General features: G+C 37.3%; 1 protein-coding gene across 8 annotated transcripts in view; it reads left to right on the top strand.

Annotated features, from left to right (window-relative positions):
• The window catches only part of Zbtb20 (zinc finger and BTB domain containing 20), a 730,935-nt gene that overhangs the window by 153,898 nt on the left and 549,897 nt on the right, over window positions 1-27,140 (top strand). For all 8 annotated transcript variants that reach the window (XM_040750810.1, XM_040750809.1, XM_040750808.1 and 5 more), the window contains exon 3: window positions 25,735-25,780. The gene's annotated coding sequence lies outside the window, so the exon portion shown is untranslated. The remainder of the gene's footprint in view (window positions 1-25,734; window positions 25,781-27,140) is intronic.

The following is a 27,140-nucleotide window of genomic DNA, read 5'->3' as shown; positions in this document are numbered from 1 at the left end:
GCCTCTACTGTAATGAAAGGGTAAGTTCTTAGAATATTGAACTTCTTTTCTAATCCAAATTCGCAATGCCTTCTGTGTTCCTCCAAAAAAATCCTAAAAACAAACAAACAAAAACAAATAAACAAACAAAAATCATGGTCAGGTCTGACATAGCAACAGCCCATTTCCTGGTACTACTATCTTTGTTACATTTCTGTTATTATGATAAAATACCATGACAAAGAAACTTACAGGAGGAGAAGTACTTACTTAGCCTTATAGTTACAGATGGTTAGAATATATGATGGTAGAAAGGAACACAGAGTTAGGAATATCCTAGAACTTTTATCTTGAAGAGCAAGAAGGAAGCAGAAAGAAGACACTGGGAATGCAAGTATTTGGAAGCCTTAAAGAGTACCCCATGACATAGCTCATCAGCAAGGTCATACCTCATAATCCTTCCCAAACAGTTACATCAATTCAAGACCAAGTTTTCAAACATGCGAGCCTATAGGCACATCCTCATTCAAACCACTACACTTCCTTTGAGTTTGACATTTATGTGTTCCTCATAAAAATAGTGAAATCATGTAGGATTGACACTAACATAGTGTTTTCTTGTTTTATCCATGTTGTAATAAGGATTTCTTAAGTGCCATACATTATTCTTTTTGGTGTTTTTTTCTTTAACTGATGTCTAGTACTAAAACACTTAGGTTAACCCTATATTATAGCTGCAATGAACTTTTTGATACAGATGTCTGTTCCATCTCTCATATCTTAGCTGTTTTGACAACTCTTAAGTATATGACATTTATCTTTTCCTCTCCATGAAACTCCATGCTCAGATTTCTAGTTTTATGCTTAGTCTGTCTTCTCTCAGTGTTAGTTAGGATTTTCCAATGTCTATTGTGAGATATTGTTATGTAATATAAAACTTACATAAGTATTTTACTTTCTTTTTAAAATGTTGATTTTAGCTTGAAATTACATTCCTTGTTTCCTGGCACCTTTAAAGAGGTCTTTAAAAGAACTTCATTTTTTTAAGCTTTTACATCGTTTTATCAGCAATGATGTGGTTTTAAGGTAATCCAAAACAAAATGGAGGCCTTATTGTGATGTGAATTGGGTTTACACAGCATTTAAGGAAAGGTGATAGTTAATTATAATACATATCTTTACAATACTCATTCCATATGTATTTTATAATCATTTCTACATGATATTATTATAAAATACATATTTATATTTACCTTAAATAAATGGATCCATCTGCATAGTTACACGTGTCTCCCAAGTAAAAAGTATATTTTTTTAATTGAAAAACTATCAAGAATTAAGCTGTTTCCTGAAAGAATTGGATATCCTTTCCCAAACAAATAAATTGTTATAATTTTGGTAATTAGGTAACATGCATTTTGTATCTAGGAATTCATCTCAAGGAAATAATTTAAATACAAATGTAAAATACAAGTTTTAAACACAATGAAGCTCATTAGGTTTTTAAAAAAAATAACCAGAAAAAATTGTCAAGAAACAGAATTGGTCAAGTACCTGTGACTGATTTCTTCACTAGAATGTCCTGGAAATACTAAGATTGAAATATGCTCATTTGCTTTGAAAAGAAGACTAAATTATTGAAAAATACCACTTTTAAGACTTGAAGAAAGTAAACCAATGTAAATGGTGAAATTTTATTTTCAGATTAAAATTTTTTTTCAGTTTCTATAGTAAACATTTGATCTTATTTTGGGGAGGATGGGTGAAGTATGTAAATGAAAGGAAAGAATGAAAAAATATTTCAAGTTACTTAGTGTAGAAAATAAGTCAGAGAAATTGAGACACTTCCTTAGCATAACACCAGTATCAGAGACACTGAGATCGACAATTAATAAATGGTACTTCCTGAAACTGAGAAGCTTCTGTAAGGCAGAGGACACAGTCAACAAGACAAACAGCAGCCCACATAATGGGAAAAGATTTTCACTAACCCTGTATCTGACAGAGGGCTGATCTCCAAAATATACAAAGAAATCAAGAAGGTAGTCATCAAAGCACCAAATAATCCAATTTATGAATGGGGTTCAGCCTGAAATATAGATATCTTAGTAGAGGAATCTAAAATGACTGAAAGGCACTTAAGTAATTGCTCAGCATCCTTAGCCATCAGGGAAATGCAAATCCAAATAACTCTGAGATACCATCTTACATCTGTCAGCACCAATGACAGTTTATGCTGGAGAGGATGTGGAGAAAGGGGAACACTCCTTCATTGCTGGTGGGAGTGCATACTTGTATAGCCACTTTGGAAATCAGTATGGTGGTTTCTCAGGAAAATGGGAATCAGTGTACTTCAAAATCCAGCAATTCCACTCTTAGGCATACCACAAAAACATCTGTTCAACTATATTCTTAGCAACAGTATTTGTAATAGCCAGATCCTGGAAGCAACCTATATACCCCTCAACCAAAGAATGGATAAAAAAATGGTACATTTACACAATGGAATACAATGACATCTTGAAATCCACAGGCAAATGGAAGGAACTAGAATAAACCATCCTGAATGAGTTAACCCAGACACAGAAAGACAAACATAGTATGTCCTCACTCATCAGTGGATATTAGACATAGACCAAAAAGTAGCCAGCCTTCAGTCCACACCCCCAGGGAAGCTAGAAAACAAGGAGGATGCTAAGAGAGACCCGCATGGTTCCCTGGAGAGGGGGAAAGTGACAAGATCTCCTAAGTATATTGGGAGCCTGGTGGAAGAGGAGAGGTAGGTAAGAGAAAGAGGTGAGGAGAAGGGGAACAGGGAGAAGAACATAAGGGATTAGGAAGGTTGAGTTGGAGGAAGAACAGAGAAGGAGAGCAAGGAAAGAGATACCTTAGTAGATGGAACCGTTATGGGCTTAGCGAGAAATCTGGCACTAGGGAAATGTCCAGGGATCCACAAGGATGACCCCAATTAAGGATCTAAATAATAGTTGAGAGGCTACCTTAAATGCCCTTTCCATATAATGAGATTGATGACTACCTTAAGTGTCATCATAGAGACTTCATCTAGTAACTGATGGAAGCAATAGCAGAGATTCAGAGCTAAGCACTGAGCCCAACTCCTGGAATCCAGTTGTAGAGAGTTAGGAGTGATGAGTAAAGGGGTCAAGACCATGTTGGGGAACAGCTGACCTGAGCAAGTGGGCACTCACAGACTCCAGTCTGACAGCTGAGAAACCAGCATAAGACAAAACCAGGTCCCATGAACGTGGGTGTCACCTGAAGGTCCTGGGAAGTCTATGGGGTCCCTGTCAGTGGAACCAGTATTTATCCTTAGTGTATGAATGGGCTTTGGCAGCCCATTCCCTATGTAGGTATACTCTCTTAGCCTAGATACAAGTGGGAGCAGCCAAGGTCCTGCCCCAAATGATGTAACAGACTTTGATGATCCCCCATGGGAGGCCTCACTCTCCCTGAAGAATAGATGAGGGTTTGGTAGGGGTAATGGGAGGATGGGAGGGAGAGGGATTCATAGTGAAATAAGATTGTTTTTTAATTTAAATAAAAAATGAAAAATGCAATTACAAAAAAAGATAAGAAAATCTGAAGGATATGGTTATATGATTTAAGAATTCTGACAGTGGTTCTGTTGACCATTCCATTACCCACACCCACCAGCCTATAGTGAGTGTACTCTGTTTTACTGTGCAGTGCACTACCTAAAGTCTGCACTGGCAAAAGTAAAACAAATCTCTGAAGAGCAGCTCTCTAAATGACATACTACTCATCAGCACCAATGACAGGGAAGGAGAGGGAAATATCTTCATTTTAGTCCTGCTATTAGGTTTTGGATGGAAAGTGATGGTTTAGAAGTCCTCTGTGAATATTCAGAGTAAGCATTCTAGCACCAGTGTAGGAAGAGAGCCTTCTGCATTTAGTATTGCATTAATTCGATACATTCAATTCAGTAATTTTAAGAAAACACCATATTTTACTTCATGTGAAAAAACAATCAAGTCTGAATATGATTTGAAAAAATGTGTTTTATTGTTCTAATGTAAATCTAACAAAAATAATTCATAGGGAGTATGTATTTCAAGCTTATATTTTCTGTGTCCCCATACTTCCCCTTGAATACAAGGTATGTATTTGCTGTTTTAGACCCTTTTGAACACATACGTGATTAACAAAGTCTGATTATAATATGGCTAATTCAGATAAACCTAGAAGAGAGGACATTATCCATTGTGTTCAGACCTTGTTTGGACCATTGAAAGAATCCACTGGAACCAAACCCTCTCAGGTATCATCCACTGCTTCCATGCTCCCCACTTAAGCAAACATGTTTCCAGATATATTTAAATGATATCTATGATGTACTGCAAACCATGTTGTTATTCATATATAGTGTAGTCATATTTCTTTGTTGTTTTAAAATTCCTCAGTAAATGTTCTGTGGAACAAATGGAAGAATGTAAGACAATAGGTAATATTTATGAAATGCCAGTTGCTACAAGCAGTAGCAGTAAAAGAATCCATGTCACCTGCTTGTCTTCCCCTAGAATGCAGAGCTTGTACTTAGCTGAAATTACAATCCATGTGTATTTGTTCATGGACGCATGAATTTGGACATGCATTAGTGTGAGTGTGTGTATGAACTGACAGTTTGTTAGGTGAGAGATTATACTTAGCATTTCTTCTCTTTTCATGTTTATTTTCTGTTAGTAATCTTCCTATTTTCTTTTGTTTTTCATCCATTTTATTTTCCCTCCTTCATCTCCAAGGTGTCCCTGATCATCCAATTCTTATTAGATAGTTAAATTATGCATGTGCCAATCTCTATGTCCCCAAACACACATAGCTAATCAAGAGTAAAACCATTTATTGTAAATTTACTTCTAGAATGAGTCCTCCTTTCTCTGATTTTGAGGATAGATAGATGCTCATTATGATCTGGTAGACAATTATAACATGCACATTTAGAGTGTAGGTAGATAGAAGAGTGCTCTGTGCTAGGTTTTGAGACTTTCTATTTTACTCATTTAAAGACAAAGATTTAAATGTGCTTGTTTAAATTCAACAAGCCCTTAGAGCCATGAGTCCTTGGGGGTAAGAGGTGCTTAAAACCAAATAGCATAGGAGCTGAAGAAGTAATTATATGCCAGACTGAAGGTGGAGCTGAACAAAGAGTGAGCTGATCTGGGAAAAAGGATAGTAAACTGAATTATGCCCAGGTATCCTCCGGCCAATAAAGCAGACAAGAAAAGATGCGCTTCAGACAATTTTACCAAACTTTACAATATGCGATGCTTTTCAGATGATTAACTAATGTGATTTCATCTTTTCTATATTTTCTAGCTTTAATCTAAATGCTTAAAAAATCTTACTCTCAAGGATGTTTTTAGCAAAGAATACAAAGGCTTTATAATGCAAGGTATATTCTAAATTCATTGTGGCAGAATTTAAATATAAAATAATTACAATAGAATTTCAATATTCTTTTCAGAGATCTTTGTTTTTTTTTTATTTTCCAGTTTAAATTTAGATAAGAAACGAGGTTGCTTCACAAGTCAGTTCCAGGTCCCTCTCCCATTCCCTCCCCTCCTCCCGTGCCCTACCCCCAACCTCCCCCCCCAGTTATCCCCTCATTCCCCCAGGGAGGGTGAGGCCCTCCATGGGGGTGTCCATAGTCTGTCATTTCATATAGGGCAGGGCCTAGACCCTTCCCCAAGAGTTCAGGGTGAGAATGCACCTCACATTGTTCTATGGGAGTCCAAAGTCCGTGTGTATACTTGGGATGGGTACTGATCTGCTGCCCAAGGCTCAATAGATTCCCTAGGCCTCCTCACTGACACCCAAATTCAGGGGGTATTGATCAGTCCCATGCTGGATTCCCATGCTGATGCCTGGGATTCAAGAGTTAACCTTTGTCTGGTCAACTGTTTCTGGGGGTTAAACCAGCCCAGTCTTAATCCCTTTGATCACCAGTCCTCCCTCTCTGTTACTGGCTTTCTTGAGTTCAGCTCAGTACTTAACCAAGGGAGTCTGCCTCTTCCTCGATCAGCCACTAAATGAAGTTTCTGTTTCCCAGACTCTCTGGCCATAGGATTGTAGGCTGGCACTCCCCAGATCTATGTCTAAAATCCATATATGAAATAGTACATACCATGTTTCTCTTTTTGTGACTGGGTTACCTCACTCAGGATGGTTTCTTCTAGTGTCATCCATTTGCCTGCGAATCTCATGATTCCATTGTTTTTTTCTGCTGAATAGTACTCCATTGTGTAGATGTACCACATTTTCTCTATCCACTCTTCGGGTGAGGGACATCTAGGTTGCTTCCAAGTTCTGGCTATTACAAATAATGCTGCTATGAACATAGTGGAACAGACATCTTTGTTGTATGAATGGGCATCTTTTGGATATATGCCTAAGAGTGGAGTTGCTGGGTCTTGTGGTAGGTTTATTCCCATTTTTCTGAGGAATCTCCATACTGATTTCCAAAGTGGCTGAACCAGTTGGCACTCCCACCAGCAATGGAGGAGTGTTCCCCTTTCACCACATCCTCTCCAGCATAAATTGTCGTTGGTGTTTTTGATTTTAGCCATTCTGACAGGAGTGAGATGGTATCTGAGAGTTGTTTTGATTTGCATTTCCCGGATGGCTAAGGATGTTGAGCACTTTCTCAAGTACCTCTCAGCCATTTTAGACTCCTCTATTGAAAACTCTCTATTTAGTTCTGCAGCCCAGAATTTCAATATTCTTTTCCCTTGGAAACCTAACTTTTGAAGCCCACCTCTCTGTTCCAAAATGTAGGTAGTGTGATGGGCAAGAGGGATACTGTTACTTGCTGAGGAAAATGTGGTCTTTTTAAAGTAGTAGCATGGATTTTATTTTAAATCTTAACTTGCCCAACACAGTTTCTGAAAAGCTAAGAAGTAAGTAAAGAAGTAGATGCTGATTGTTTGAAAGTGTTTCTGGGATTCCTGTCTCTTATTAGGTAACTCCTTGTACTAGTTTCAGGACTTAGAAATAACCGGAAGCTAATTCAATCCTTTTCCTTTCTTCTGAAGATGATGGCTATTTTTATGGAAATAAAAACTATTACCATAAAAGCCAATATTGATAGGTTCAGCAATTTTCTATTGAAAGACAGCATTTTGCATTTCTGAAAACAGTTTTTAAATAAACTTGCTGTAAGTATGTAAACAGGTACTTTTGTCTATGAGATTTTAAAATAACTTTTAAGGTAGCCTCCAAAGTATGGGTTTTTCTTACAGTATCTTCATGTATGTATGTCATGTATTTTCTTATTTGTCCGCTTCCCATTGTATTCCTGTCACCAGTTCTTCCTTTTGCTGGTAACCTTTGTTTCCCTAAATACTTCCTTCTTTCCTGCCTCACATATTCCATTTTAAACTTGGAAAACTTCTCAATTTTGGAAAACATTTATTTTAGATTTTCTTACAGATTTTCTTTGAATTGGAAACAATCTTATTTTACATATCAATCCCAGCTCCCTCTCCCTCCCATCCTCCCATGCTCCCTACCAACCCCTCTCCCCAGCACCCTGTCCCACATCCACCCCCAGGGAGGAGAAAGACTTCCTTTAGGGATTATCAAAATCTGTCAAGTCATTTGGGGCAGGGCCTAGGCCTTCCTCTGTGTACCTAGGGGAAGAGAGTATCACTCCATGGGAAATGGGATCCTGAAGTCTATTTGTGCACTAGGGATACATCCTGTTCCAATGCCAGAGGCCCCACAGACTGCCCAGTGCTCCTAGCTGACACCCACTTTCAGGTGGCCTGGTTTGGTCCTATGTTGGTTCCCCAGCAGTAAGACTGGGGCCCATGAGTTCCCACTTGCTCAAGGCTGCTTTGTTGTAGTGCTATGATGATGAAGAGCTCCCAGAATTTCCAAACAGTGCATTCTTCTCTGTTATTTTGTACTACAAATTGTGTGCAAATTGAGCAGAGTCTCTTTCTGTCCTGTCTGATAATGCACTGAAGACTAAATGGGAAAAGGAATGCAGAAAGGACATCCTCCAAACACCCAATTCTTCATACAGCTTCTATGAACCCACTCCTGAATGTGAGGAAGGGGGATTCAGATGACTTCAATTGTCGTCTGGTCTTGATTCCTTTGCCCATCAGTCCTCTTTGCAATTGGGTTCCAGGAGTTCAGTTCGGTTTTTAGCTGTGGGTGTCTGTCTCTGCTATCATCAGCCTCTGGAGGAGGGTTCTAGGATGGTGTATAAGGCAGTCATCAATCTCATTACCAGGGGAAGGCATTTAAGGTAGCCTTAATGCCAGTTATTGTCATTTTTGTAGATCTGTGAAGATCTCACTAGTGCCAGATCTCTCCTCCAACTTATAATGGCTCTCTCTGTTATGGTATCTCTCATCCTTCTCTCCTCTGTTCTTGCCCTGGCTCAACCTTCCTGCTGTCCCCTGTCCTTCTCTCCCCTCCTTTTCTCTCCCTCTCTTTCTCCGATGTCCCTCTGTCCCTCTCCCCTTTCCTCCTCTCTGCTCCCAATCCAATTAGGACATCTCCTCCCATAACCCTTCTCCAGGTTACTACGCATATCTCTCTTAGGGTCCTCCCTGCTTCCTAGACTCTCTGGCGGTGGGATTGCAGGCTGGCAATCCCCTGCTCCATTCCTAAAATCCATATATGAGTGAGTACATACCATGTTTGTCTTTTAGTGACTGGGTTACCTCACTCAGGATGGCTGTTTCTAATTCCATCCATTTGCCTGGAAATTTCAGGATTCCATTTTATGCTGAGTAATACTCCATTGTGTAGATGTACTACCTTTTTCTCTATCCACTCTTCAGTTGAGGAGTATCTAGATTGCTTCCAGCATTACAAATAATGCTGCTGTGAACATAGTTGAGCAGATGTCCTAATTGTATGAGTGTACATCTTTGGGGTATATGCCTAAGAGTGGAATTGCTGCATCTTGTGGTAGGCTGATTTCCATTTTCCTGAGGAATCTCCATACCGATCTCCACAGTGGCTGCACAAGTTGGCATTCCTACCAGCAGTGGAGGAGTGTTCCCTTTCTCTACATCCTCTCCAGCATAAATTGTCATTAGTGGTTTTGATTTTAGACATTATGATGGGAGTGAGATGGTATCTCATAGTTATTTTGATTTGCATTTCTCTGATGGCTAAGGATGTTGAGCACTTTCTCAAGTATCTGTCAGCCATTTTATACTCCTCTATTGAGAATTCTCTATTTAGTTCTGTACCCCACTTTTTAATTGGATCCTTTGGAGACTTGCTTTATGAGTTCTTTGTAAAATTTGGAGATCAGCCCTCTGTCAGATGTGGGGTTGGTGAATATCTTTTCCCATTCTGTGGGCTGTCGTTTTTGTCTTGTTGACTTTGTCTTTTGCCTTGCAGAAGCTTCTCAGTTTCAGGTGCGCACATTTATTAATTTTTGAATTCAGTGTCTTTGATACTAGTGTTATGTTCAGGAAGCAGTCTCTTGTACCAATTCGTCCAAGGGTACTACCCACTTTCTCTTCTAAGAGAGTCGGTGTGGTTGGATTGTATGTTGAGATCTTCGATCTACTTGGACTTAAGTTTTGTGCATGGTGATAGACATGGATTTATCTGCTCTCTTTTACATGCCAGTATCCAGTTTTACTCCAGCACCATTTGTTGAAGATGCTTTCTTTTTTCCATGTATAGTTTTAGATTCATGGTCAAAGATCAGGTATTAAAAGGAGTGTGGGTTGATATCAGGGTCTTCGATTCAATTCCATTGGTCTACCTGTCTGTTTTTGTGCACTACCAAGCTGTTTTCAGGACAACAGCTCTGTAGTAGAGCTTGAAGTCAGGGATGGTGATGCCTCCTGAATTTCCTTTATTGTGCAGGGTTGTTTTGGCTATCCTTTGTTTTTCCATATAAAGTTGAGGATTGTCCTTTCAAGGTCTGTGAAGAATTGTGCTGGGATTTTGATAGGAATTGCATTGAATCTGTAGATTGCTTTTGGTAAGATTGCCATTTTTACTATGTTGATCCTACCTATCCAAGAGCATGGGAGATCTTTCCATTTTCTAGTATATTCTTTAATTTCTCTCAAAGTTCTTGTCATACAGGTTTTTCACCTGTTTGGTTAGAGTTACCCGCAAGATATTCTGAGTTGTTTAGGGCTATTGTAAAGGCTGATGTTTCTCTGATTTCTTTCTCATTTCCTTTATTGTCTATATATAGTAGGGCTACTGGTTTTTTTTTTGCATTAATTTTGTATCCTGCCACTTTGCTGAAGGTGTTTATCAGCTATAGAAATTCCCTGGTAGAATTCTTTGGGTCGTTTACATAGACTGTCATATCATCTGCAAATAGTGCAAGTTTGACTTCTTGCTTTCCAATTTGTATCCCTTTGATCTCCTTTTGTTGTCTTATTGCTCTAGCAAGAGCTTCAAGGACAGTATTGAAGAGATATGGAGAGAGTCGACATTCTTGTCTTGTTCCTGATTTTAGAGGAATTGCATGAGTTTCTCTTCATTCAGTTTGATGTTGGCTGTTGGCTTGCTGTATATTGATTTCATTATGTTCAGGTATGTTCCTGTTATCCCTGATCCCTCCAAGACCTTTATCATGAAGGGGTGTTGGATTTTGTCATAGGTTTTTTCAGCGTCTAGTGAGATGATTATGTAGTTTTTCTTTTTCAGATTGCTTATATGGTGGATTACATTGATGGATTTTCAGATGTTGAACTATCCCTGCATCTCTGGGATGAATCCTACTTAATCATGGTGTATGGTTTTTCTGATGTGTTCTTGGAATCGATTTGCCAGTATTTTATTGAGTATTTTTGCATCAATGTTCCTGAGGGAGATTGATCTGTAATTCCCTATCTTGCTTGTGTCTTTGTGTGATTTGGATATCAAGGTAATTATAGCCTCGTAAAAAGTGTTTGGCAGTGATCCTTCTGCTTCTATTGTGTGGAACAATTTGAGGAGTATTGGTATTAATTTCTCTTTGAGTTTTTGGTAGAAATCTGCACTGAAGCCATCTGGCCCTTGATTTTTTTTTTTTGGTTGGAAAGATGTTTATGACTGCTTCTATTTCTTTAGGGGTTATAGATCTGTTTAAATTGTTTATCTGTTCTTGATTTAATTTTGGTAAGTGATATTTATCTAAAAATCATCCATTTCCATTAAATTTTCCAATTTAGTAGAGTACAGGTTTTCAAAGTATGACCTGATGATTCTTTGGATTTCCCCAGTGTCTGTTGTTATATACCCTTTTCATTTCTGATTTTAATAATTAGCATGTTCTCTCTCTGTCTTTTGGTTAGGTTGGATAAAGATTTGTCTTGTTGATTTTCTCAAATTCATTGATTCTTTGTATTGTTTTCTTTGTTTCTACTTTATTGATTTCAGCTCTCAATTTGATAATTTCCTGGAATCTACTCCCTCTGGGTTAGTTTGCTTATTTTTGTTCTAGTGCTTTCAGGTATTCTGTTAATTCTTTAGTATGGCAATTCTCAGTTTCTTCATGTGGGCACTTAGTGCTATGAAGTTTCCTCTTAGAACTTCTTTCACAGTATCCCATAGGTTTGGGTATGTTGTGCCTCCATTTTCATTAAATTCTAGGAAGTGTTTGATTTCTCTCTTTATTTCTTCCTTCACTCAGGGATGATACAATTGATCATTGTTCAATTTCCATGACTTTGTGGGGTTTCTGCAATTTTTGTTGATGCTGATTCTAATTTTAAGCTGTGGTGGTCCAACAAGGTACAGGGGTTATTCCATTTTTTTTATCTGTTGAGCTTAGCTTTATTGCCAAGTATGTGGTCAATTTTAGAGAAGGTTCCGTGTGGTGCTGAGAAGAAGGTATATTCTTTTTTGTTTGGATGGAATGTTCTATAGATGTTGTTAAACCCAATTGCATCATGACTTCTGTTAGTTCCATTGTTTCTTTGTTAAGTTTCTGTCTGGTGGACCTGGTGAGAGTGAGGTGTTGAAATCTCCCACTATAAGTGTGTGGGGTTTAATGTGTGATTTGAGTTCTAGTAATGTTTCTTTTTTGAGTGTGGGTGCCTTTATATTTGGGGCATATATGTTCAGAATTGAGACTTCTTCCTGATGGATTTTTCCTATGATGAATATGAAATAACCTTCTTCATCTCTTTTGATTAATTTTAGTTTGAAGTCTATTTTGTTAGATATTAGGATAGCCTGTGTGTGTTTTAATAGGTGAGTTAAGACCATGGATATTCAGGGATATTGGATATTCAGGGATATTAATGACCTTCGATTGTTTATTCTTGCTTGCTTTGTATCTGTTTTTGGTGGTGATTTTGTGTGTGAGTTTTACCCTATTTCTGACTTCTGGTAAAGTTAGATTATCTATTGCACATGTTATTTTGTGTGTAATTAACTTCCTTGAGTTGGAGTTTTTCTTCTAAAACTTTTTTTTCTAGAAGATTTGTGGATACATATTGTGCAAATCTGGTTTTGTGATGGAATATCTTGTTTTCTTCATTTATAGTGATTGAGAATTTTGCTGGGAATAGTAGTCTGGGCTGGAATCTGTGGTCTCTTAGTGTTTGTAGAACATCTATCCAGTACCTTCTGGCTTTAATAGTTTCCATGGAGAAGTCAGGTGTTATTCTCATAGGTTTGCCTTTATATGTTACTTGGCCTTTTTCCTTTGCTGCTCTTGATATTCTTTCTTTATTCTGTATGTTTGGTGTTTTGATTATGTGGCAAGCGGATTTTTTTGCTTTTTGGTTTTTTTGGTCCAGTCTATTTGGTGTTTGGTAAGCTTCTTGTACTTTCAGAGGCATGTCCTTCTTCTGGTTGGGAAAGTTTTCTTCTATTATTTTGTTGAATATGTTTTCTGCACCATTGAGCTGGGCTTCTTTGCCTTCTTCTATACCTATTATTCTTAGGTTTGGTTCTTTTCACAATGTCCCATATTTCCTGGATATTTTGTGTTAAGGATTTTTTCCATTTAAAACTTTCTTTTATTGATAAATCTATTTCCTCTAGTTTATCTTCAGTGCATGAAATTGTCTTCCCTATTTTGTATTCTGTTAGTTATGCTTCCATCTGTAGTTCCTGATTGTTTATTCTGCCTTCTTATTACCTGTATTACCTCAGTTTGTGTTTTATTTTTAATTGTCTCCATTTCAGTTTTTAGGTTTTTTGACTGTTTGAATTGTTTCCTTCATCTGTTTGATTGATTTTTCGTGGCTTTCTTTTTAGAGATTTGTTTATTTCTTGCATTTTGTTGGTTTGTTTTTTCTTCTATTTCTTTAAGGGATTTTCTCATATCTTCTTTGAGGGCCTCTATCATTTTCATGAGGTTGTTTTGAAGGTAATTCTTTTCTGTTTCATTTGTGTCGGGATGTTCAGGTCTTGCTAGTGTAGACTCTGGTGATGTCATACTGGTTCTTCTGTTGTTGGCTGTTTCTGTATTGCTGTCTTCCCATCCCTTCTTCCAGCAGGAGCTTGTGGGGTCTCTTCCTCTCCTGGTGTGCTTGGGTCTAAGGATCTCTCTCTTCCAGTGCCGTTCAAGCAGGTCTAATACTCCAGTGGGTCTCACGATGGGTGCAGGTGGTTCTGAGAAACTCTCAAGCACAGGCAGCGACTGGAGGAGACTGAAGACTCAAGCACAGTGAAGGGGCGGGAGGTTACTCAAGCACTGGGCAGGGGCTGGAGAGGACTGATGGCTGAGATGTGGCCCGACTCAGGGTGATCCTTTCCAGTAAGGCTGGGTCCTGTCTAGCCACAGGTCACCCCCAGGGAGACAGAAGCAGGGGGATGTCTGGAGTTGGGGCCCAGAGCAGAGCCCTGACTCACCTCAAGCACTGAGCAAGGGATGGAGGGGGCTTGAAGAGTTTTAATACAGTGTGAAATTTTATACTGAAAGAAGGAAAGAAATAACTGTAGGTCAGCTTGCCAAGCCAATGAAATCTTTCCTGAAGAGGTAATGGCCAAGTTGAGCTCTGTTGGATGACCAGGCAGAGAATTTTTCTGAGTATGGGAATATCAGAGAGAAAAGAGTGTTCTTTTTTGTTTGTTTTGGTTTTATGAGACATGGGTTCTCTGTATTGTTTTGGAGGCTGTCGGTCCAGCCTGGCCTCAAACTCACAGAGATCCTCCTGCCTCTGCCTCCCGAGGGCTGGGATTAAAGGCATGTGCCACCACCACCCGGCTAAGAGTGTTCTTTTTAAGTTTCAGGCATACTATACATACTGTACAAGGGTTTCAGTAGATCAATAGATACATCACATTCACATTTTAAGGCAGCAGAAGAGAGCATGAATGCAGTCTACTTTAAGTGTGTCAGAGAAACCTAATTTCATGACCATTAATCTCTCCTTGAGGTAGACAGCAGCTTTATTTACTGAGACTGAAGATGGTGTGGTGGGTTGGAAAACTTCAGAAAAAGAGATGATTTGAAGTAGATGACAAATACAAAGTAATGAGATAGTTAACTAGGGAATCTGGGAAGAAGTAGCATTTGTGTCCAGATCAGGTCAGTTTGGAGGCTGTGAGTGTGTGATAGTTACAGTCTCTAAGTTTATGTGGCCCACCTTAACTACTGCAGTCTGGTAGTGGATAAGCAGATCCTGCTTGCACATTGAATTCCTACCTGGGTTGCTGCTTTTTCTCCCCTCCAACTCATCCTTTGTCTCTGAAGTCTGCTTGTTGCTATACTCTAGACTCTACCTCTCTGAAGGCTTTAATTGCTAGGAGGCTATTATAAGAAGGCTTAAATAAATAGTCTTTCCCAAGCTAGTGATTAAAATCCCTAGCAGTGTTGGCCTTCAAAGGTGTAACTAAGAAGGAATGGTATGCTGTTTCCTAGAGGGTTCTAATTAGAGACAGTTCTAGTGTGGACAATTGCTGTAACTTGTTTGGTAATGTTCTCTTTATTGTCCTTTCTTTCAACCCCTGTTTCATGAATATCTCATTATCAAAATATTTCAAATTTAGTGGCCTAGTCACAAATACTGTTATTTGGCACATTTCTAGAGTCTGGCTATTATCTTTGCCATCATATGCTGTAATGAAGCACCATCATCAAAAGCAACTTGGAGAGGGCAAGCGTTTATTTCACTTACACTTCACGTCGCAGCTCCTCCTTGAAGGAAGTCATAACAGAACTTAAGGCAGCAATATGGAGTTAGGAACTGATGTAGAGGCAATGAGGAAATGCTGCTTCAAGACTTACTTATCAGGCTTTCTTATTCACCTCAGGACCACCACCTCCCAAGTGAGCTATGCCCACATCAATCATTAAGAATATACCCCCACAGGCTTGCCTATCTGTTGGTGGCATTTTCTCAGTTGACGTTTTCTCTTTCAAAGTGACTCTAGCCTATATCAAGTTAACAACAAAACAAACTAACCAAAATAAATGAGTGTAGCTGGGCAGTTCTGCTTTAGTTGGTAATAGTTGAGTTCACCATATAGCTACCCTTATTAGGTGTACTTATCTGGAGCAAGAATATTCATGGTGGCTCTATTTATAGATTTATAGTCTTAGTATACTGGGTAGAATGGTTGAGATTTGTCTTGATCTCTCTACAAATACCTCCTACCATTAATCTAGCCAGAACTTCTTTGTATGGTATCTGTATCACAAGAAATAAATAAAGAAGCCAGAATTCATACCTTTGATCTGAATGGGCATAGAGTCATTTTATTATTGTCTATTCAAAAACATGCTCAAGGCCAGCTCAAATTCAAGTAAGGGGAAAGAGAATGCTTAATAACCAGAATAGCAGGACTTGGAGGAATTGAGTTGGTACTGCTGGGAATCCTTCTTATAAGTGAGTTGCAGAGAATCAGCAAGGACTATGCAAACTGCTACTGCACAAAAGTAATCAGTGGTCTTACCCAGCTTTTAAGCCTGAGAGACACATCAATGACCAGCCCAATAAAATAGCCATCTTGGTGGTAAACAGAGCTGTGTAATTCTATTTAAGGACTTCTTGGAAGGAATTTATACTTGTTACCATAAACCTAGTGAACTACATGTGATTGGTAAGGTCATGGACCTTAGAGAAAATTTTTGCTATCATTTTCCTTAAGCTAGTACTGCTTCTAAACTGTCTTATAAGCACTTATTCTTCTACCCAAGGCAAGTGGAGCCTTCATCTCTCAGAAGAAGCTTCTTTAGCAGACAGAGACAATTCCAGAAAGCAACAAATGACAAAAATGCAGGGAAGACGTAACCTTGGGGTGCCTGTCTCCAGTTGGTACATAAACGGTGCAACCCAACCCCTATGCCCAAGGGTCAGTGAACATCATGGAAGGTACTGCAGAAAGTTTATAAGAGCCAAAAGACCACGATACCTTCTGCAAAGTAGCGTCTTGTAGACATAACAGGGATGCTGACCCAAGAAATACCCACATTATGTTTGCCAAAACAAGACCTTCATAATGAACATATCAGTCACCATGTCAGTGGGGATGGGGGTAAATTTCATAAGCCCCACCCCAAAGGAAGATAGGTAGAGTCAGTTTTCACTGGGGATTAGATTCTCACAGGTTATCTAATCGTAAATGGTCAGCTTTAAACACAGGTACATATGAGCTACACTAAATGGAATTAGATGTACATATACATATATACATGCATATATATTTTAAGATAGATCTAGATTTATGAACATGTATATATGCATGTATACATGTATTACATGCAAGATGCAAGGGGATATTTGCAGGATGAAAAGGACTAGCAAGAGAGAAGATGGAAGAACTTAGTGAATGTGTGAGCATGCATAATGTACTGTGATATATGTATGTGGTGTTTGAATAACTCCCCTTAGGCTCATATATTTGAATGCGTAGTCATCAGGGAGTTGCACCATTTGAGAAGGATTAGAAGAATAAGGAGACATGACCTTTTTGGAGGAAGTGTGTCACTGGGGATGAACTTGAGGTTTTAAGAGTCCATGCCAGGCTCAGACTTTTTCTCGCTCTGCGTCTGTAGATCAGGATGTAAAGCTCTTAGCTCCAGGCCCATGTCTACATGTATGCCACCATGCTCCCTGCTATAATGACAATGGACAAACTTTCTGAAACTGTATGCAAACTCCCAATTAAATATTTCTTTTATAAGGGTCTTTTCACAGCAGTAGAGCAGTAACTGAGATAACATATATGGAAATGCTGTAAGGAAATACATTACTTGGTATGAAAACTAAAAAACAGAAATAAGGATAAATGAAGGATGCTGTAGAGAGAGACATAGGCACCTGTGCCACTGACCACGCCCATGCTTAGGTCTCTCCCTATGGGATGCCTACTGAAATACACATTAAACTCAACAATGAATGCAGTACACCTAACAAACTGTGTAGTGGGAGTTCAGTAACTGATAACTCTTGCTGCTTGCTACTTTTACTTTTTTTGCTAACATATTTTTTACTCATTATTATGAATAATTTTCTTCTCATGTAACTTCTTCATATATTTTTGTTAATCTTTTCTTTTTATATTTTTAATTTTTTTTTGTTTTGGAGACAGGATCTCACTATGTAGCACTGCCTGGCTTGGAACTTGGAGACCAGACTGGCCTTAAATTCAGAGAGAGCCTCCTGCTTCTGTCTCCTAAATGCTGGGATTAAAGACATACATAACCACTCCCAGTCCTTTATGTGGTTTTATTGTCAAAATTATGTGGGTGTTTTGTAAGAATAAGGTGATTTATTGTTTTCTGTGGTCCAATGTTTATAGTATCAACCTAAGCCAATTTTTGTAGGTTCATCAGAATTTAAAATTAATTAGGTTGTGCAGTATGATTTGCCAGCATATAATTATGTATTTGCATTATATCATCATTTTTAGTTTAGGTTTTCAAGATATTTCCCAGCCACTAACAATTTTCAATAAAACTGTTTTCATTTTTGTATTACAACAACTTAAATATTTAGTTCAAATAATTGGGGGAAGTATTTATTTATAGCTTCTGCATTCATTTAAATGCATATAAGTTTTGTCTTTTCTCCTTTTTAATGTTGCTACTTGTAACTTCTATTTTTTATTATAAAATTTCCCTGATATATATCTATTTTATTCCTTTTTAAAAAATCTAATGATTTATTTTACTGATTTTGTACATATTTGTTTTTCATTCTTGTAATTATTTCTGCTTTTACATTTCCTGGTGTTCCTTTACTATAAATTTTGTAACCTCTGGATAATTTAGTCCTGTGCTTCCTTTTAACTTAAATTCAAAGCTACATGCATATCTTTGCTAACAATTGGATTATCTGCATGCTGTGAACCTATATATTTTGTCATTGTCATTCTGTTTTATAAGCAGTGAAGATTACTCAGAGGTCTAATTTTTAATGTGCCCATTATTATAGTTTTGGTAAGGGACATACTTCAGTTCAGTACCAAGGTTAATTGTGCAGAAGGGAGGAATGAAGTACTTCAGTTCTTTTGTGTTGAGACATACTTTGTGCTTTAACATAAGGTCAGCTCTAAAATGTTCATGTGTGCCTGGAAGGCATGTATATCTTATAATTATTAGATACAAAGCTTCATTAGTGCGTTAATAATTGTTAATTAGATTATTGAGTAGTTAAATTACCATTACCTTTTTATTGGCCACTTGGCAATTGATGATAAAATACAGTAAAAAGCTTTATTATGATGGGAAATTTTGCCTGGCTTGTTATGGCTATGCTATTAGATGTTTACAGAGTAATTTATTTTACTTGTTGATGAATTATTTCATTTTTGTTATTTAGTGACTGTTTCTGTTCCTTAGTAATGTTTTTTACTAAGAAGATAGAGGTGGACATTACTCTAGCTACCTCAGGTTTCCTACTCTTTCAGGAGAACATTTCGTTTTGTTTTTGACATGTGGTTTTTGTTGGTAGTTTGCTACAGCATTTTACAGTTCACATTGGTGCTTGATCAGAATATGATTGATTTTTGTTAATTTGATCACTTGCATGCCTAATTGCTAGTAATCTATTTTGTATTTTCTATTCTTTTCAGTTTTAGAAATTCCATTATGACTAATGAGGAAATGTGTCCAGAACTTATAGGGGTTTAAAGGAGAAATGGGGGATGAATATGATCATGTTTCATTGTATACATGTATGAAATTTTCAAAGGATAAACATTATAATTAGATAAAATTTTACTCTGTTGTATTATTTGAGTTTTCTTAAGCTTCTTTCCTGTTAAACATTATACATTTCAATTTAATTTTCTATCTGAAATTAATTACTTTTAAATATTTAATAATTCTTTAATACTTCCACATTTTCGTGCTATGATACCAATCTAACTATATAAAAATGTAGAAGATTTTTGTCTTGAGAACATGTTAGTGTTATATAACGTTTGTATTTGGTTCTTTTATCCAGTTTTTACACTAATTCTAGTTTAAGGTTCCCTGGTGTTGTTCCTTCTCTTGCAGTTTTCAGGAGCTCAGGTTCAACTGACAGTTACTTACGGTGTACACCTTTTCCCAACTCCACATTCTGTACTATGATGTTTAACTGTTCATTACAATGAGGGTGTTTACACCATAAACATTAGTAAGGAATTGCAGCCTATTGTCTTTTTTTTTAAGGAATAAGTTGCTGAAGAGTTAGCAACATAACACATTGCTATACTTATTTTTTTATTTATGTTTCCCATCTGGATTTCATTTACTTAATACATATCTTTGAATTCCATTGATGAATGGGTATGATAAGTAAAATCTTGGTCTTCATTAGACACGTGATTTCTACTTGCTTTTAATGATAGTATATTTTAGTTGCATATGTAATTTTGAAGTGTTTATTGGATCTCAGCACTTTGAAGACATTATTCTTTTATATATTCTAGCTTTGCTGATGAGAAATCATTTACCTGATAAGTTGTATTTCCTTTGGGGATAACCTGGTTTTCTCTTTGCCTCTGTCATCTGTAGAGGTCTTGAATATATGCCTTTATGATTCATATTCTTCTTGATTATTTTCTTGAGAGCTGACCAAGGTGAGGCAAATGCTATTGCCTCCCAAGACAGTTTTCTTCTGGGAGGCAAGTTTCAGCAATAGGAACCATTCATAATTGATTAGCATGTAACATAAAAGGAAAAATGAAAAATATTTCATTTCTAAAATTTATTTCATGTCTTCAATAAAGTCAGCTAATTCTATTCTTTTAAAAAATTTAAGTTAGAAATTTTCCTATATTTTGTTTGTGCTTTTCTCTACTCCAAATCCTCCTAGAACCTCCTCGCCTCCCTATCCACTCAACTTCCCTCTCTCTCTCTCTCTCTCTCTCTCTCTCTCTCTCTCTCTCTCTCTCTCTCTCTCTCTCTCTCACTTTCTATGTGTGTCTCATATGTGTGTCTTTCTCTCAATGCCCCCTCCAGAGATATTTAAAAAACCCTTAAAACCATGAGGTTTATTTTTGTTGACCACGATTTTTCAGCATAGGGCCTATCATGGAATGTAGTTGATACCCCCCAATAACACTATTTCTGAGAAACTTACTTTCTTACTTTCCCTTTATCAGGAAGCAACAGTTGCAAATAGATTCTTGTTTGAGGTATAACCTTGTATCCACTTCCCCCTCTCAGTGTTGAGATATTAAGTGACTTGAACTTGTGTGGGTCCTACACATGTTTCCACAGTCTTTGCAAGTTCATGTCTGCTGTGAAGAGACACCATGACCATAGTGACTCATATAAAATGAAACATTTGATTGGGGTAACTTGCTTATAGTTTCAGAGTTTCAGTCCATTGTCATCATAGCAATTGGGAACATAGCAATGTTCGGGCAGATGTGGTGCTGGAGTAGTAACTGAGAGTTGTACGTCTTTTGTGCAACAGGAAGTTGACTCACTGAATAGTATCCTGAGCATAGAAAACCTCAAAGTCTGCCTCCACAGTGACACACTTCCTTCAACAAGGCCATACCCATTCCAAAAAACCACACCTCCTAATAGAGCCACCTACTTTGGGTTCATGGGGGTCAATTGCATTCAAACTACCATAGTGGGTATAGAAATATATTATTGGGAGTCACTTTATTCCTGTGTTCCTTTAGCAAATCAGTAGTGTTTCATCCCAAGTTCTTGGCCACTTCAGCAGTGTCAGGTATGGGTTCCATCTCATAGAGTGGGCCTTACTCCTACTAAAAGTAGTGGCTACTCCAAGAACATTTTTGCCACTTATTACACTAGGTTGTTGTTGTAGGTCACAGGGTTTGTTGCTGGGTGATATTAATAGTTACTTTTCTCCTTCACTAGCTTGTAGAGTACCTTCTAGAAACATGAACACTATTAGTATGAGTGAAGCTTCTAATTGGGCTTAACTTCTCCTTGTTGGATGACATAAGTAAATGTTATTCTCAAACACAGAGCCTTATCATCATGCTGCAGTGTGCAATCAGTAGCTTTGGAAATAGCCAGTTACGTTTGGGGAGGTCAATAGGACCCTTTTGGCAAACGGCTCACCAAAGTCTAAACCATTTCTGGCACTGGAGATTTTACTTGGTGGTATAAGATGTCAGTTGTGGTGTCGGCTCCCTGTTGGGGAAGAGATAAGCTACATATAGAACTTTAGACTCACAAGGATGGGATGGATGATATTTTCTTTAAACTTTGCTGAATGTTGATAGACTAAATATTGTAACTGTATTTTTACTTGATAACTATTCTATTATATATGATTTGACTATGTTAAAGTTAAGACCTTTCTTTTTGTTTAAACAGAAAAGAGGAGATGTTGGGGAAGTCCTGTGCATTTGTCAATAAAGCACTGTCTGGCCTATAGGGAATCTAGATAGGAGGGACTAGGAGTCCAGGAGGACTCTGGGAAGGAGAAACACAGGAATTCAAGATGTAACCGCCATGGGGTAGGAAGCCCGGAACGTCTCCGGTAAGAGAAATACATAGATTAACAATTATGGGGTAAATACTTAAGTCAGAGCTAGCCAGTAAGAAACAAGCAAGGCCAACAGCTTCATAATTATTATAGCCTCCTGTGTGTTTATTTGGGACTGATGCGGCTCTAGAACCAGGCTGGCGGGAAGGCATTCTCTCAAGGAAAAAGCTTCTCTTAACAGCTCCCCTATGGTATGGTGACTGCATCTAAGTTCCTACCATCATTAGTGTAAAGTGGTAGCATACAGAAGAGGAAAGGGTCTTTACAAATATGTCTAATACGGGATTAGTATGTAGAATATATAAAGAACTAACAAAAATCTGAACATTAAGAAAAAATAACTCAATTAAAAATGGGTACAGAACTAAGCAGAATTCTCAAAAGATGAACCACAATGGCTGAAAAACAAATGTTTAGCATCCTTATTTCATCAGGAAAACGCAGATTAAATCTATTTTAACATGTTATTTTTCTTCAGCTGTAGTAATCAAAATCAATAAAACGTATGATAGTGCATAAGGGGAACAGTTACTCATCACTGGTGGGAGTACAAACTTGTTGAGCTACTATGAAAATCAGGTGGTAATTGTTCAGGGATCTGGGAATAGATCTACCTCAAGATCTTGCTATACCATCCTTGAGCATACCCAAAGATCTCTAAATCTTATGACAGAGATACTTGCTTATTCATGTTCATTGCTGTTGTATTTGAATTGGCCAGAAGTTGGAAAGTACTTCTGTAAACTGATAAGTGTTTATTGAAAACATGGTGCATTTATACAATGTGTTATTCAGCTGTTAAGAAAAGTGAATCAACCTTTTTACTCTTTCTCTTCAATAGTATGGGTAGTACTTAACAATGCTGGATGAGGAGATTTTGTGTTATTAACACTGTTACATATCATTTCCTGTCAAATGTTCACTGAGCATTCAGGTCATGACTGCCTCTTGGGTGATTTGCTGGGCAGTAGGATGCATGTCCAATAGATTGTCTTTACCTTCTGACTTTTTGATTAGTTTAGTTCCTTACCTTATAATAAGGGTTTCTCTCTTTTTTCATGCATCTGTGATGCTACTATCAGGACCATGTAAGGAAATCCTTACTCTATGGCTGATTATTTTGCTTATTTTGTTATATGCCCATGACATTGAGTCCTATGCATGATCACCGTTTTAAATACAGGAAATATGTAGCTGGCCTGAGATATAATTGTCTGGTAGCAAATTCTAAGAACTTAATCATCAGCCCACCTGGTAACTTTGTTGTTGCCCAGAACTTGGTATGCCTTGGCCAGAGATCAGTGATCACAGGAATCGCTATCTTTGGACTTGTCACCACTTCACAAGGATGGACTCAGTTGACCTCAACCTTGTAACTGGCTTCAGGAAACTAAAGTTATGACTGTAGACTAAAGAAAAACTTACCAGTTACAGAACGAATCTATAAGCTGTCCAGTTTTATCTGTCCAGTAAGAATGGTCTGCCTTATCTCCCCTTCTTTCCCTGCTGATATTGTCATAACAGTGTCTTTGGAAGGATTAACAAGTAACTAACTTACTTACTTAAATGGCTGATAAATAACTCTTGTCTGTTAATAATTGTCAGTGTGTTTCATGTAACTCTGCATAATCTGAGACAATCTTACATGCTTCATATCGTAGATTGGGTCAGTATTTCTTTGATCTTCTTTTATGTTACATCACCATTACCATGCAGCAAATCACACCAATATAAATTTAAATATTTAGAAGAATTTACGAATGCATTTTATAAATAATGCATGCTAAGTCTGAACTTTTAGTCAATGTTTCCTATGAATAAGTTTCACTCCACAATATAAAAGAATAAATGTAGCATACATTTTCTTGTTCTAAGATGTACAAGCTCTCTTGGACATATCTTGAGCTATGTTATGTTTGCAACTGTATTTGAGCTGTTCCTACATATGTTCAGAGCTTTTAAAGGGTTAGTGCTGTGGGGATACATCCTACTCTATCTTTTAACACATGGTGTTGATAAATGCATCACCTTGCACACAGTAGATGCTCATTGAATGTTGCCTGCTTAGTGAATAAATTAGTCTCTACTAGATACAACAGATTTTCAGTCCTGAGTTGTTCTTGCCATCATTTCACTCTGCATAATTTAAAAAGTTTTACTAGGATGATTAAAAATGTGTTACTGAATTACTGTGTAGATCCTAGAGTAATGGGATGAAAAAGACCCTGTGTACCCTGATGAGGAGGAAGTGTGTTCTCTCTGTAGGCACACCTAGTAGATTTTATGTGTGATTGAATTAATTTATTTCTCAAAGAAAGTTTATGATTTCCATATGGCACTTTCCATTTTTTCTTTTACCTCTACCTTACAAATCAATATTTTACTATTATAAAAGTAATGGTTATTGTTGATAATTAGCTGTCTATAAACCTATGCAGAACAGAATTTAAAGAGTCAATAGTATTATTCTTGGTATTTATATATGTGTATTCCAGTTTTATAATCTTCAGTGTCATATTTCCTGTCCAACTGGCATTATATATGCTTATATAACTTACTGTTGTACATGTGAGTATTCCATAAAATTAAAAATGTTTTAAGTTGTAGAGAAATATTAGTTTATATATGTGTGATATACCTTACTTATTTTATTTTGTCAGACATTCTAATTTCTTGTAAAATTTCAATACCATACTATTCTCTTTTATGTTTTATTTGTTTACTTACTATGTGTGTATGTGTGTAGGTTGGAACTGGAGCCAAAGCACATGTGTAGGTCAGAAGACAACCTAATAAGTCAGTTCCTTCCTTCCACCATATGGATCATTAGGGTCAAATTCTGGTCCTTAGAATTGGCACCAAATGCCTTTACTTATTGAGCCATTATGTTTAAAATAGATCTCTACTTGCTTTCTATAATTTTAACAGTGTCTAGAGCTAAGCCTACTGAGCAAAAAAATTTCAAGCTTTGACTTCTAGATGCCTACATAGAATAACTTTCTGAAGTTTCTCGGCAATTCATTCACACTCCAGTTTTTTATTTTATTGAGCCATCATAAACATCATTACCTATGCACACCTTTGAGCAATGTTTACTGACCCTCTCGTCTTACTATTGTCAGCTATACTTAGCCTTATGTAAAACAATACCTTATTTTACATTCAGAATGAATTATGAAACTTCTAGTTTGACAATTTCACTTGTAGCTTTCTTGTTACAATGATCTTCCATATAAATTCAGGGCTTTTTTCAAGTGTGATTATCAACTGCAGTTTTAAGCTGGGCATTCATGGTTCTCTCTGTCAGTACCTGGGTCGATGGTAGTTATGGCAGTGTGTCAGGCCAGGGGGCACTATGCAGCATGCCCCCATGTTCTGGGAGCAGATCTTCTGATAGAGTCAGTCTGAAATTGCACTGCTGTAACAAAGTAAAGGAGCATTTTTTTCCTTTATTTTTTTGTGGACGCCTTCATGGAAGCACTTTGCTTTCTCCCCAGTGTTCTAGCAGCAAGGCAGCATGAGTGCAGATGAACTGGAGGAGTTTCATTTCAAAGAGCAGTTTGTATTAGGAAGGCATTAGTCCTGGAAGAACACCAAGAAAAAAATCATTTCTAAGTGTTTTCCTCGTCCTCTTGTGAGAACATTTGCATTGTAGAGGCCATAGTGAGTCTTGGTCCCTCAATGACACTGCTGAGGTACTCTGTGCATACATTAACATGTTTGAGTTTAGAGTGATCTAGAATACCTATGGGAACATATACACATAAACTACTCTGCCTTCTTTATATGCAGAAGTTGTCTCGGCATAAATTCTAGTTTTGGCCCAATAAATTAATTTGTACTTAGATAAATTCTTTGTTTTACATTTCAGAGTACCTGATATATTTCAAGTCTGTATGTGCCTCATAGCTGCACAGGTAATGTATATGAACTGCCTATGGCTATGTAAATGTATGTATTAACTGTCTGTCGAGTTATCACATTTTCTGTATTAAAATCTCTTATAGAAGTCATAATATGTAAATATTAAATTTTTGATCACTTGTCATATAAATATTGACAGTTTCAAAGAGCTGTACTTTGTACACATGTTGCATTGCAGTTCACAATAATACCCAGGTATACATTTCTAAGATTTGATGAAGCAGAATAATTTTAATTACAAAGCATTCATCTGGTGAAGATTAGAGAGCAGTTCTTAGAACTGTACTGTTAAAGCCACTGACAATATGGGGTCAGATCACAGAAGAGCCACTGTCTTTGACATCTTGGTTTTATTTTCAAATTTTATCATTTTTTAATTCATTATTTTTTGTAGAGGTTGCTTTAAGGAGTGGCTGCAGACCCACCGTCTTCCACACTGTCTCAAACACCAGATAAGCAGGAAAGGGTGGGAATATTTGCACCTGTTTAAAATTTCAGCCATGTTTTGTTGTGGTTCCTGGGCAACAGGCAGGAATTCTCAAAAGCTTGGTTGCACCTGCTCAGTTGGTGCTCACAGCTGTGTCATAGGAGCAGGAAGTGCAGAGAAGCTTGTTAGCAGTTTGACTGTGCTGTTGTATGTTTGTATTTTGTGTGCTTTTGAGTTGGAGAGATAAGAGATGTAGACCTCAGATTGTTACATTGGTCCATTATAAAATTCACTGGTTATTATGTCCAAATATTTTTTTACTTCCTTCTTTGTTTTGTGTCTCAAATATTTTTACTATGTCCTGACTGCTTAGATAATGTATGTACTGTGTACCTCAGAGAATGAATCTCTTGAGAAAACTGTGTTGATAATTTTTGTCCTAGGAGAGATATTTTGTGTTTGGCTTGATTTTACCATGTTGGCAGCCCCACTATGTGGGGCTGGATGTAGTTATTGATCCATTTAGCTGAACAGATTTGAAAGCATTTGTCTATTAGTGGACACATGGGGCACATTCAGAAACCACAAGAGTATGTTGTAAGAAGATTTTACTTGTGTGTGAGTCTCTCCTGCAGTTGGGTTTGTGTGCTGGTGGGGAAAGTGAAAATTAAGTAGTAAATTCTAGAAGAGGGGCTAAAATACACATGAAGTTTTAAGGCTGCTACATTATCATTTAATCAAATCTTGCTCCCTGTGTTTTTCCAGAGTTGTTGTTCATGGTATTAAGTTTCTTTTGTGAATCCTTTACTTATGTGCTGACAAATTAGTATATCTTTAGGAGATTTGAAATGTTAACTGAGTTTATCTTAGGTAAAGTTCTATATGTGAAATACAAACAGCTGTAATTTTATATAAAGGTATTTAAC

The sequence above is a fragment of the Mesocricetus auratus genome, unplaced genomic scaffold, assembly GCF_017639785.1.
Source record: "Mesocricetus auratus isolate SY011 unplaced genomic scaffold, BCM_Maur_2.0 Super-Scaffold_100008, whole genome shotgun sequence".
Classification (NCBI taxonomy): domain Eukaryota; kingdom Metazoa; phylum Chordata; class Mammalia; order Rodentia; family Cricetidae; genus Mesocricetus; species Mesocricetus auratus.
The sequence above is the reverse complement of the archived record's forward strand: the minus strand, read 5'-3'. Positions and strand labels throughout refer to the sequence as shown.